The 14,049-nt window shown below is 36.8% G+C and overlaps 1 protein-coding gene across 4 annotated transcripts in view; it reads right to left on the bottom strand.

Annotated features, from left to right (window-relative positions):
• Positions 1–14,049, bottom strand: part of GAS2 (growth arrest specific 2) — a 179,708-nt gene that overhangs the window by 139,294 nt on the left and 26,365 nt on the right. For 2 of the 4 annotated variants that reach the window (XM_005578376.5, XM_065528371.2), the window contains exon 1: positions 4,255–4,576. The exons of the other annotated variants lie outside the window; for them this stretch is intronic. The gene's annotated coding sequence lies outside the window, so the exon portion shown is untranslated. Of the gene's footprint in view, positions 1–4,254; positions 4,577–14,049 lie in introns of those variants that run through there. 4 annotated transcript variants of the gene reach the window in all.

Raw genomic sequence — 14,049 nt, forward strand, 5'->3', positions numbered from 1 at the left:
AAAAAGAAAAAAATAATGACTTTGTAAGTAAAATATCACATGTTTAAAGACTTTGTCTAGTTTGTTGTCCCAGAATCCCAGCTGAGGACATCAGTTTTGACTCTGAAGAAAAAGTATTCTTCCATGCCACCTAGAGGTGTGCTTTGACTATGACCAAGATGATTTCTGGCTTATCTCTAGACTGTGCCGACATGTTAGAGAAAATGCATTGCGATATGACATAGAAAAGCAACTGAAAAGACAAAAAAATGAAATGATATACACTTCTGTCTGCTATGAGGTTTCACTTAGAAGCCTGAATAATGGATAGAATATTGGAACTGGAATGAGAAGTCCAGGATCAAATAATAGCTGCACTACCTAACCATTTAGTAGCTATTCTATTCTAGTCGTATGAATTTTCCTCTTTGTACCTGTGTTTTCTACTCTATACAAGGGAGGCCAAAACCTTAAAGATAATTGTGAGGATTAAATATTTATGCCAATGCTTGGCATATATTTAATATTCAATATATTTTTATTAGCAAAATAGAAATGATCACCATCAGAAATGTGCCAAAATAAAACTTCTATTGACATATCCCAAAAAGAAAAGCAATTCTGTGACAAAATAGGAATATTTTATAGAACTCTAAATCATTAAGAAAAGACAAAGAACAAGGGGGAGAACAAATAAATGTATTAATGATACAACAGATAATGGATTATTCCAAGTTTTCTTCATATTGAGAAGAACGCTACCCCTAAGATGATGATTAATCAGTTAATAGGGAAATGCTATATACCTCTCAAAGTAAGTGTGAGAGGACATCACTACCGCCATCCCATCTACACACACAGATTCAACTGTGAACATTGAAAACAATGAATCCTAATCAACCCACAGTCAAAGGTCTCCTCCCTAAAGGTAACCTTTGTTGCTCTCATCTGCAGCACTTGTCCTTACATCTGTTCAGTTTCATGTGTTACAGGTGTCAAACACTGAGGAAATAGTTTATCAGTCAGTCACATTAGCTTTTAAAATTAAAAATAAACAGTGCTCCAAACTGAATACCCTTCCAAAATCTGGAAAGAGAAAATGCCATTTTTCTAGCTGAACTCAAAGAACAAATTACCCAGGAAAGTTGTAGATGTCTCTTTCATCATTGTGGGTTCTTTACTCTTGTGATTCATTTTGACTAATTAATAGTATCTCACAAAATATACAATTTCAACCAATGTTATGGATGCAAAATCTTACTATAAAGGTCTAATCAGAAAATAAAGTCCATAATTTCAACAGAAAGGCAATTTCAGACCTTGTAATGGTACCTCCACCTCGGGTTCAGTAGAGCAATTTATCCACAAATTGAAAAGCACCAAACATAAAGCAAAATGACACTTAATGGTAGTTTATCTAATTCCATAATAAATCTCTTTAATTCAAAGGAACCTTAGAATAACAATATATTCAGACTCCCCGTTATTAATAAGGGGTTGGTAGCCTAAGAGGATATTTTGTCCACAGTAACAAGACTGTTTAGTCATAATTATTAAAAGTATCCTACTCATCTCTTGTGATTCTTAATTTTGTATAGTGCTGACTCCCTTTTAGAGAGTTCTTTTTTATCCCACAGTCCCATCTTGATTTGTCTTGGGTGAAATGATGGTATAGTTACAAATAACAATTTCTTCTCAAATCATGATTTTAAAAAAACTGAGTGAGAATTGATTTTCTATATTTTCATGTTGTTAGGGATATTTTAAAGTTTTAAAAAAATCATATTAAACCATCCTTCCAAACAATTTAGCATAGTTTTTTTTAACCCCTACCAGATTAGCTTGGAACATAATTAAAATAGAAAACCATCTGACAGTTATTAACAATATTAACAACTAGAATATTTAAGGATTTACATCAAAATTTTATCTGAGTTGATTAGGTAAACCTCAATTCATGAGAAAATTCTTTTCTGTTGTTTAAATATAAATATTTCTGTTTTAATTAGCTATAATGTAGTTAAGAACCAGCAGGGTTCTACATTCTGTGGAAATATATATACGTATATGACATGGTCTCACATAAGGGAGTAAAATCAACAAAGTTTTAATTGTATTGACCCTGAAAACATTTAATACAGAAAATTACATAAGCCTCTTACTTAATTTTGACAACATATTATTTTCTACTTTTACTCCAGTTCATTTTACTAGTCAAAAAACAGTGAGTGGAAACCTTCCTAGTTGCTCAGGTTTAAAGAACCAGTTGGATCCTGTTTGGACCTTAATATCAAAACCACAAAGATACCAAACTAACCTCACAACATACCCTGAAGTTTTAAACAGGAGTCTCTCTGTAAACAGTGATAGCCTCATCATGCCGTTTCAACCAAGGTAACTTAGCTTTCCAAAGTTTCCCTGAGTCTTCAGTGCAGACTTCCAGTCTTGAAGTAAGATTTTTAAGTAACACACAACATACTTAGGGTTAATATAAGACCAGATATTTCACCATACTTGAAAGTTTGAGGTTTAACTGAAGTTTCTAACCAAGATGCTAAAAAAATTCCAGGGCAATCACATGACCTTTTGCACCAGGTGAAATAATTTTTTGCCATGTGAACTTATTTCCCAGTAAACCACAGTCCATAACTCCACAGTATAGTGTTTAACAGTAAAGTAATGAAATAAACCCAAACTTCAGTAGCATTCAGGCTGAAATCCAAGCTACCTTTTCCATGTAAGGGACCATGCAGGCAGCCCCGTGCAAAGTCTCCAGTGTGCATTGCAAAGGCACACTGTCCCATGCCTCATCCATCTGTCCCTTACCTTCTCTTAGGCAGTCAAAACCCAGACACCCATGTTGGAGAGGACCACCAGAGCCACCACCTTCACCGCAGTTAGAGGAAAGCATTCCTTGAGAAGGAGTTCATTGATCAATATCAAAGTCAAGCTGGGCGAATCAGACCCCACCTGCAGTTAATCAGTGTCCACACTGCTAAGAGTTTGGGGTAAAGAAGCAATGAGCACAGGGCTTGTTACCTGCCTTGCCTCTGTGAATCTCAGGGGATAAGTGGGGAGGAAAGGTGTTCTTCCTCTGCCGGGCTGGCACATCCAACCTATCCAAGCCTTTATTTTAATACTAGAATGTCTAATGGATGTTCCTGTGCACAAGCAGATCTTATTTCCTTGGCATAAGAACTCCCATACACAATTGATCTAACTTTGTTGGAGAGGGTTGGAGGAGATAATTTTATAAGAATAACGTTTTGCAAACACTTCACTGTAAGAAGATCGCAGAGGTGAGAGGATGAAGATGAAGATGGAGAGGGTAAAGACTGTGGTTTCAAAAAGGTTAACTGGGAAAATAATAACCCTCCCCCAACCTCAACTGTTTTTGGAATGTAGAAATAGAATATGTTAACTCTCACTTTTGCTCCCTCTTCATTCAAGACAATGGAAACTTCTTCGGATGTCTGAGCTAAGTTAATGGTAATTTACCATACTGAGTTGACAGAATTTAATTTTGCCAGTGTAAATAATGTCTCCAAACCAAAATTGCCTCCTTTGTTCCCCAAACAATTTCAGATTCCAGTCTCAACTTTGGACCGAACAAAAAGAACAATACCATGCAAAATCTTCCCAAAGTGTGTTGATATATATCGGCTAGCGTTTTATTCACATAAAACCTAATTTCATCAAACTTATCAGACACAAACAGTGAGTATCACCGCAGATCACACATGTGGTGCTCTTTCCTCCCACCCTGGCCTCAACGACTGAAGTAAAACATTCAGGATCAGCCCTTTAAGACCATTCTGGCTCCATCCCACCCACTGCCCGCCGCCCCCATAACAGGCAATGCTGAGCATGCATTACAGATATTCTTGTGCACGAATGCATATGTGTACATTTATAATCGATGTGTTCATTAAAAATCCTCACTCTGTCCCTGGTTTGCAGAGCCACCTCAGCGGGCTTACGCGCTGCGGTCATCTGGGGTGTTCCACAATAGGGATAAGGAACACATGGTTGTTTCCAGGGAATCAGAAAGTCACCCCCTGCAGCGAATACCCACTCTTAGAGAAAAAGCCTGTACAACTGTCTGCCGCTCTTCACTCTTCCCCGCCTCGTTACTGAGGTTATTTTTTAATGACCTCTCCCCTCCCCCGCCGCCCCGGGTGCAGCAGACAGGCAGGGGCTCCCGTGAGCCCCGGCTGCAGAGCGCGCGCGCTGCGGCGGCGTTGGCGCAGAACTGGGCCAGCCAGTCATGCTCACCCCCGCTTCCCGAGCTGGGCTGCTGGCGGCTCTCAGAGGCTCTTGGGCTCCGGGCTGGGCTCCTGCAGCTTCTCGGGGCCGGCCCCCTCCAGGCGCAGGTCCTGCAGCAGCCGATCCCCGCACCCCACCAGCTTGGCGGCAGCGGCAGCAGCTACAGCCGCACTACCCTTCTTCATACTTCTCTGATGGCTCCTTTTAGTGCTGTTTGGGAAAACGATTTTTTCTCCCTGCCAGAAACAGATTTCCTACATTTCATCAGTCCTCATAGACTGAGCGGAAGTAAAATGCTTACTTTTTCTGGTGGACAGCAAATGCAATTGACACTGATTTACCCTTCAAACGGGGAGAGATTGTATTACAAGCCCTTGGCAGCAATTCCGAGGTTGGGGCCAAGCTCCAGCCCCCTCCTTGTCCCCCAAACACTAACCTAAGAGAGAAAAGGTGGGGGGTGGGGAGGGGATCATATTTAACTCTAGAGGTTTAACAGAGTCAATAGCTTTAGCACAATATTAAAATTGGGTGTTGGAAAAGTTTTTGCTTTCCTGGCCAGTGATTTTGCAGACGGAGGCACGAGCTTTCCAGTAACTTCGGCCACTCTTCATTCCAAATTGAACATTTTGATGTCTTACAATTCTCTTTAAATATCACATTTTTAGAAGAGCCTGCACTTAACGGCTGTTTTTGCTTTACCAAAGGAAATACAATTCCACCCTTCCTTCTCTCAGCCTCAGCTCAGAATTATGTTGAATGTCAGAGACAATTGTCTCCAACTGTTGTTTATTAGTACGTGTATTCTGAGATGAAATGTCTTCCACGAAGTGGACAGATGTTCAAGTGTCTGATTCACCTCTAATGCGCGGGGACTGCTTGTTGAGTGTACTGATTGCCACAGGTTACCACTTCCCACGGAGCATAGATAAAACGTATTACACTTTTTATTTTGTTTCGTTCTCATGTTCATCAGTTTCATGTATATTGCCATCCAATGTTTACAATGGCAGTGGCACAGGTGTTCTGATCCTTGCTTGGATACCATTTTTATAATGATGAGTTACCTAGCCTCACTCCCAAATAGAAACTACCTGTACCTCCACAATAGCTAAATGATGTAGATGATTTTAGATATAATTTAAAAAATTATTCACATTTCACATTTATTATTGCTATTATCTGGCAGAAACTGCATCAGTTATTTGCTTCTAGTGGCAATACATGTAATAAAGAAGAGAAAACAGACTGAAAAGTTTGGAGTCATCGAACTCCAAACTTTTTATTTTAGTTTAATTTGGTTTTGCAGCTATCAGCTCCACATTTCCTCCTTAGCTTTCTAAAAGAAGGAAGAAATAGTCATTCTTAATTTTAAGGAGAAACAGCATTTTTAAGAGCTCTACATAACAGCTTGGATAAACATAAATAACAACAAAACATACAGAACTCGTTACTGATGAGTTTTAGTGAACGAATCTGAATGATAAAATTTCCTAAAATTTGATCAGATCTGAGTATTCCTAGAGCCCCAACAAAGAATTTTGAGTGTCTGAACACATACAATTTAGTAAAAAATCAAATGTTCTTGATAAGTTTTCCTGATCAAAACATCATCAGCCAATAAATGTTAATTTAAGAATTATCCATATATGTAATGAGTTCAAAAAATGTAGCACCTTGAACTTTCAAAATCTTGCATCCTATTTCTCCCCAGATATGAATATTCTTGTCACATTATTCATTATTGGTGTTATAAAAAGCAAAGAGTAAGGCAATGTTTTTGTTGATTCAGGAACAATGCTAAATACAGTTTGGCGGGAAAGAAAAGGAGGCTTACATCTCCATGTCATTTCTTCCAGGCATTTTTTTTTTTTTTTTTGGCCTTAAATTTTGCATTATAGCAGATCCTCTGTCTCTCAGAAAGATCCAAAAGAAAAATACCAGGAGAAATAAAGAATGTGTTTTTTTTTCATTAACATCTAAGAGTTGCGCTGAATAATTTTTTGTGTGTGTGACAAAAGAGAAGTAATACAAAAGATTTCTGAAGAGACACGAATATAGTGTTTTTATTTTAATTTTTTTAGCATATGTAAAAATTCCCATTTGATTTTTATCTTGTGTTTTTCAAAATCTATATTTCTATTTATATATTCTGATCACTCACTGATACATTTATCAAAGATTATCTTTTGTCTAAGTATTTTATTAGCTTAGTGTGGACTCAACCCAAGCTGTTCACCTTAGGAAAATGTAGTCCAACTGAAGCAACTATAGCTTATCTCATGTGAAGGCAAAGGAAGCAAATACCTCACTTAATAAGATGAAAAAATATTTAAATATATCCTTGAAACTTAACACCATTAAAAAGAAAAGTCAAGCCAGATTTAAACAGTTTAGCTTTTATTGTCAAGTGATCACAGTTAGAAGACTTTAACACGGGAATTTTCTGGGTTACTATGTGTGTCCCACATTCTAAACTTTCAACATTGTCTCAAACATGAATTTTCTCATTTCTCTAAGAAATACTTAAATTTTGAGTTTAAAAATGATCAATAAAGACGTTATTTTTTTCCTCCTATGTAGATAACTCTCCTTTTCTCTCATAGTCTTTCTCCCAAATGAAAATAATATATGTAGCACTCACTCTTAAAAGTGAAGCAAACCTTCAATAAATAATTGAGGTTAGAGGACACTTTGAGAAAAAATTAAAAAACACGGAAATAGACACTGGGTTAAATTTGGTAAAATAAATTTCCAGAAGTGACCAACAAAGACTTATATTCCTAAACAGCTTCCAAGGAGCAATTAAAAATGACAAAAGACAGCCTGGGAAGCAAGTGAGAATAATGATACAGAAAGCAGTATGAAGACATACAATGGTATTAAAAAATACATGAAGAAATATATTTAATAATAACTTAAAACATTTATTTACATTTTGTTAAAACACTTCCTCAGTGAGGTCAAATATGTTTATTTTTCCCAACCTAGCATCTTACTCTATAATACAAGGCCTTCAATTAACATATTGTGAAATACAGTTTTTTAATGTCATAAAGCAAAGAGAATAAATTTTATAAATCCTAGCACAGTAATTACAAATACTGTTAGGAATAAAAACAGACTGTTTCTGAAATTTTAAACGATAAATGCTATTACTTTCCACCACCATTCATATATAAAATTACAAAGGATAAATCAAAGAAATTTCACATGTAAAGTTCAAGGTTTATTCACCATCTAATACGCAATTTTAAAAATCTATTACTTTACTCTCAGTGGAGAACTTTAAACTTTTTAAGTACAACACAACAGTAGCATAAATATTAATTCCCTCCTGTGGAAGACTCATTTTTTTGGCAAATCATGTTATATATAAGCATATGTTTTCTAATTTTTACATAAGAAATAGATTAAAAATCATTTCATGAAATATGCCATTTGTCTTATCTAGTTTTATTTATTTTAAATTTTTGTTTTTTAATTTTTTGGTTTTTTTTTGAGATGGTATCTCACTCTCACCCAGGCTGGAGTGCAGGGGCGTGACCATGGCTCACTGTAGCCTTGACCTTTCAGGCTCTAGCTATCGTCCCATCTCAGTGTCAGGGTAGCTGGGACAACAAGTGAGCACCACTGATATGGTTTGGCTCTATGTCCCCATTCAAATTTCATCTAGAATTGTAATCCCCAAATGTTGAGAAAGGGACCTGGTGGGAGGTGACTGGATCATGGGGTCAGTTTCCCCCATGCTGTTCTCATGATAGTGAGGGAGTTCTCCCAGACCTGACGGTTTTAAAAGGGTGGCACTTCCCCTCTCTCTTTCTCTCTCTCCTGCCGCCATGTAAGACATGCCATGCTGCGCCTTTGCCTTCCCACATGATTGTAAGTTTCCTGAGGCCTCCCCAGCCATGCAGAACTTAAAGTCAATTAAACCTCTTTTCTTTATAAATGACCCAGTCTCAGGTAGTACTTTACAGCTGAGTGAAAACAGACTAATACAGCCACCAACTCTGGCTAATTTTTTATCATTTTTTTTTTTTTTTTTTGCAGAGACAGGGTCCCATTGTTGCCCAGGATAGTCTCAAACTCCTGGCCTCATATGATGCTCCTACCTCAATCCTCCAAAGTTTCTGGGATTACAGGCATGGGCCACCACACCCTGCCTCATCTAGTTTTAAATATCCTATGCAGTACATGCTGTAGTGTGACGTCTGTTGTCTAAGTTGAAGGTGTTTTTTTTAAGTTTTCTTTATTTGTATGTCTTGTAGTTTGCTTCTAAATCTTTAAAAAGTCTATGTCATGTCACTTTAATCACAAGTACCTCAAGTATAATATAAATATTTAATGTAAAATATGTTTATTTCAACAACCTTTCTTGTCTTTTCCACCACTATATCTCTAGCATGTAGAATATCATTAGACATAGTAGACATTCAATAATTGTTGAAAGAAACGAATGATTATTTTAGAAGAAGCTTGTGTCTTAGAAAATATACAACTAATTGGTTATATCTTTACATATTGTCTCTAATTTAACTGTTTAGAACTCAGAATAGAAAAGTAATGTTAAAATAACATTACAAATGATAGTTTCACTCCCAAGCTAGCAGCATTTCATCTGGTAAAATGTAACTAGAGTTCACTAAAACAGATGCTTGCCTGCGTGCCAGGCTTATAAATGAGGTCAGTCTGTGTCACTTGTCACTTCATTAAAAACCAAGGTTCATTTGGACTCAAGGTTTAATCATAACCAATATAAAAAGAGTGCAATGAAAAGTAATAGAAAATATTACTACTGCAGTGGCTTTCAATTTTTTTTTATTGTGACCCACAATATGAAATACATTATGGAACAGACGCATAGAAACACACTTAGACACAAATAAACTAAACATGTTTCACAAAACATTACGTACTTTCCTATTATATTGCACTCTGATATTTTTCTACTTGACATTATTATAGTCTCTTCTATGCTATTCAATTTAAAAGAAATGCTATTAGAGAACTGCTAAATTTGTTTTATGACCTACAGTTTTTTAAAAAATCTGACTGTAAGGAAACTAAAGTAAGGGGAAAATCAATAAAAAGTGAGGTAGGGTCTCAATTTAACGGATGGTTTCATTATAAAGTATGCAACAGATATGTTTATATATTGTCATTGGTAGACTTGATGCGATGTAATGTCACAACATCCCAAACATCTTAGACCCTCACACTTTCAAGCCTTTGCTCATGCTAACCAAAATGATCTTTCACCTTCACTGTCTCCCTCTGAAGAAATCTGATTCACTCTTCTAGGAGAAGCTTAATTGTCACCTTCTTTGTGGTTCTCTTGATCTCTCTGGTAGAGATATTTTTTTGTGACTCTATGTTCAGTGCTCTGAGCACTTTGCTATTTCTTTTGTTTCTCACTTATAATGTAGCATCACAGTTATTTGCTTATGCATCTATCTCACTTACCAAACTGTGAGTAAGTGAGTAAGGACTAGGCTATTCATCCTTATATTTCAAGTCTTTATCACAATACCAAGCCTAAGGTTGCCAAATAATTGAGTAAATAAATAAATAAGTAAATAAATAAATCACAAAACCACTGCATATCCAAGGGAGGAAAAAGTGGGGGCCATTGGGTGAGAGAAGGGATACTGCAAGAACTGTGCTCATCAAAGGAAAATTCAATGGAGATCCCTCTGTAAAGACAATACCAGTTATTAATTTTGCATCTTTATTCCTAGCACAATTTACTTACAAGTGAGATTTTAGTATCACATTTCTTGGGATTCTCTTGCAGTTAGATATTGTTCCAGTTGTTAACTGATTTTTAAGTACGCTGATAATTTCAAATTTAGGATTATTTTGTTGAAGAATGAGAAGTTTGCTGAAACTTCCATTATTGTAACTATAACATAGGTCACAAATATGGAATATTTTCCAACTGTTGATTTATACAAAGCACTTAGAGATATGACACTTAAAGTAATCTCGTTAAAGCATTTTTGTAGCTCCAAATAATGGATCAGGAAGCATCCTATAAAAGGGCAGTACTCCAAGCCCAAAGTGAGAGAACTGTCTGAGGATGAGGTCAGTGTCAGTGGGGCTTTTCCTAGCATAAAGGAATATTGCCATTCTGCTATGATCACAGTAGTCACTGAGTCTCTAGAGTCATTTGCAAAGAAGTTTCACCAGCCATCATCCCCACAGAAGTTCTCAAGGAATAGGCATAGTAAATTGTAATATAGTAGTCACTACAGTTAGCAGAGTAATCTGGAGTCCAGATTTGGTCATGGATGAAATCAGGCAGGGTCCACTTCTAGCTTCTTCGCCTGTTTGCTAAAAGTTATAAGCAAATGATTTTACCTTTTCAGTATCAGTTTCCACATCTGTAAAGTGAGATTAACAAATACCACTCTCTCATAGGCATGTCTTGAGAGTTATACAAGTTAATACATGTAAAATAGTTTACTGTTTGACATATAGCAAGTTTTAAATGAATGTTAGGTATGTTATTGATAAGTGAGCACCCAAATATTCTTATTGACTCATTAAACAATTCCCTAAGATAAAGATATTAGCAGCATTAAAAATACAAACGTTCAGAGAATCTTATACATTCTTTCTCTGAGTCTTCCCCTCCTTGCTTCCTACCATTCCATTTTACTCTCTTTAGACATCCAGTGGCTTCGTGATTTGTTGGTTTACTCATTCATTTATTCTCCAACCTCCTCTGCATTAGGCACTTGTATCAAAATGAAGCCATATTCCCTGCATTCCAGGAGCTCATTCTAATAACAAAAAATGGTTTTAAAAAGCTTACCTAATGACACATATCTATTAAGCAGCATAGGTAAGATTTCAACTCATGCCTGAGTCTGACTGATTTGAAAATATGCTCATTTCCCAACACAAATGGGAAGCAACTTCAAGCAACTTATTTGAAGCAACAGAGCTTTCCTTTCCTTCCCTCCCTCCCTTCCTTCCTTTTTCCTTTCTCCTTCCTTCCTTCCTTCCTTCCTTCCTTCCTTCCTTCCTTCCTTCCTTCCTCCCTCCCTCCCTCCCTCCCTCCATTTTTTCCTTTCTCTCTTCTTCTTTCTTTTCCTTCCTTTCTTCCTTCTATCCTTTCTTTTTGTTTCTTTATGAGGAGGTGTGGGGATTCTATATATCATTTTAAAAAATTTCTTAGATAAAAACTAGAAGGATTTTATATTTAAAAGTTAAAATGTGATAATAAAATTATTTGAGAAAAAAATCATTTTTGAAAAGAAGTGTGTTTCTGTCAGGTATCCTAACTCCAAGCCAGATGAGCTGCCCCCTGTACTGAAGTTTCTGCATCACAGAGAATGAAGTCAGATGCCTCATAGAAGTACGAGAAGGAACTCATGAAAAGAATACTGAAGAAGGCTTTTGAGGAAAAACTTTTAACCAGGAAAAGTCACGAGAAGGTTTCAAATCCTACACAGAAATAATCTCTTTTCTTTTGGATTTGGTATCAGTCGAGGATAGATGGGGGTCAGGGAAGATGTCTTCTTAACTAGCTCCCAGGCCTAAGCAGGCTGAATAGCCAGGAGACTCAAAGTGCCTCTTAAAGGGGAGGGGTTGCATTCCTATTTTTAATAATAAGCTGACTAGGAACTGAGTCAAACAAATTTGACTTCAAAATAAGATGCAGAATAAGAACATACCAATCAAGATCCAGAGTTGGATTAGATTATCAGAGCTAATAGTAAAAGATCTTCCCTACCTAGACCATCTAGTCTCACACATTAATCGCCTCTGGAAACACCATCATGGACATACCCAAAATAAAACTTCAACAGGTTTCTAGGTATTCCTTAATCCAGTCACATTGACACACCTAAAATTAAGTTCACACATCTACTCCTTGTCAATTTAGCAACCATATGCATCTCCTTAAACTATACTTAATTTCCAAAAAGAGGCAATAACAAAATCATAGTTATATCCAATATGATGCTGCTAACATGATGCAACTATGCTGCATACAACCAAAACCACACTAATCTCATCCCCACAAGTTGGCTTTCGTAATTTCAACATTCAGACTTACGGCATTTAGAATTGCATCTTTAAGGAGTATAATCCAAACTCCTATGGCAGAATCAATAAATGAGGGGAGAGGAGATAAAAGTCAGGGAGATCTTTTGAGTGGTTATTATCTTCTCTTTTATTCTTTCTCAGTATGCTCATCTTCTAAAAAAGCAGGTGAATTATGTGAGCATTCAATCCTACTCTACAAACATACATCATCCATGATATAATTCATCATTTTAAATTACGATTTACATTTTATTATGATTTGCTGATAGATGGGTATGTGGTGTGAGAAACAGACAAGGAAAACTCCTAGATCTTTTTTTTGGATAGGAGGTTGCAAAAATTATGCTGCCATTTAATGAAATGGGAAAGATGGGAAGAAGTTGTTTTGCTTTGTTTTGTCTTGTCTCATGTTCAGTGGAATGAAAATCAGGGTTTTAGTTCTAGACAAGTTAATTTTGAGATGCCTATCTGATAACTAGAGGGATCTATAGTGTGGTCAGTGGGCACAGGAAGAGGGTAAATCAAAGTTAATTGAGTCTTTTTTAAAATTAATTAATTAATTATTATTATTATACTTTAAGTTCAAGGGTACATGTGCATAATGTGCAGGTTTGTTACATATGTATACTTGTGTCATGTTGGTGTGCTGCACCCATCAACTCGTCAGCACCCATCAACTCGTCATTTACATCAGGCACATATACACCATGGAATACTATGCAGCCATAAAAAAGGATGAGTTTGTGTCCTTTGTAGGGACATGGATGCAGCTGGAAACCATCATTCTTAGCAAACTATCACAAGAACAGAAAACCAAACACCACATGTTCTCACTCATACGTGGGAACTGAACAATGAGATCACTTGGACTTGGGAAGGGGAACATCACACACCGGGGCCTATCATAGGGAGGGGGGAGGGGGGAGGGATTGCATTGAATTGAGTCTTTTAGAAGCAAAGGCCAGGCACAGTGGCTCATGCCTGTAATCCCAACATTTTGGGAGGCTGAGGCGGGCAGATCATCTGAAGTCAGGAATTCAAGACCAGCCTGGCCAACATGATGAAACACCGCCTCTACTAAAAATATTTTAAAAGTTAGCTGAGCATGGTGGTGGGCACCTGTAATTCCAGCTACTTGAGAGGCTGAGGAGGGAGAATCGCTTGAACCCAGGAAGTGGAGGTTCCAGTGAGCTGAGATTGTGCCATTGCACTTCAGGCTGGGTGACAGAGTGAGACTCCGTCTCAAAAAAGGAAAAAAGAAAAAAAGAAAAAAGACAAAACGCAAATTGTGTTCAGTTGCCTACATTCCACCACTTCTCACAGATACATCTGGATTGTTTTAAATTTCTAACACCAAATAGTGGCGAATTCCTACATAAAAGTAGAAATTATAAATAGTTCTAATCGTTTACTAGTTGTTGCACAACTGTGTGGGAGACTCAGTTCATTACTAAATTGTGAAGTAAATTTAAATTCTAATAAAACACATTAAAACTAATACATGATTGTGGGCCAAGATTTGATGCTCACATAAGTCAGCTGCCCCGTTTGACAACAAAAGACCTGGAAAGGAGTGTGAGGAAGTAGGTAGTCATGACCCTGCAGGTTAAAAGAAGAAAATAACCTTGTAAAGAACCTTCTGTTCAGGAGCAAACATATATTTTTTTCTTCCCTATTATTTTCTCTGTTTTATTTGCCTTGTTTGTATTTAGAGTTTATTCAGCTCTTTTTTACTTCGTGTATGTGTGT

Source organism: Macaca fascicularis, chromosome 14 (genome assembly GCF_037993035.2).
Source record: "Macaca fascicularis isolate 582-1 chromosome 14, T2T-MFA8v1.1".
NCBI lineage: Eukaryota > Metazoa > Chordata > Mammalia > Primates > Cercopithecidae > Macaca > Macaca fascicularis.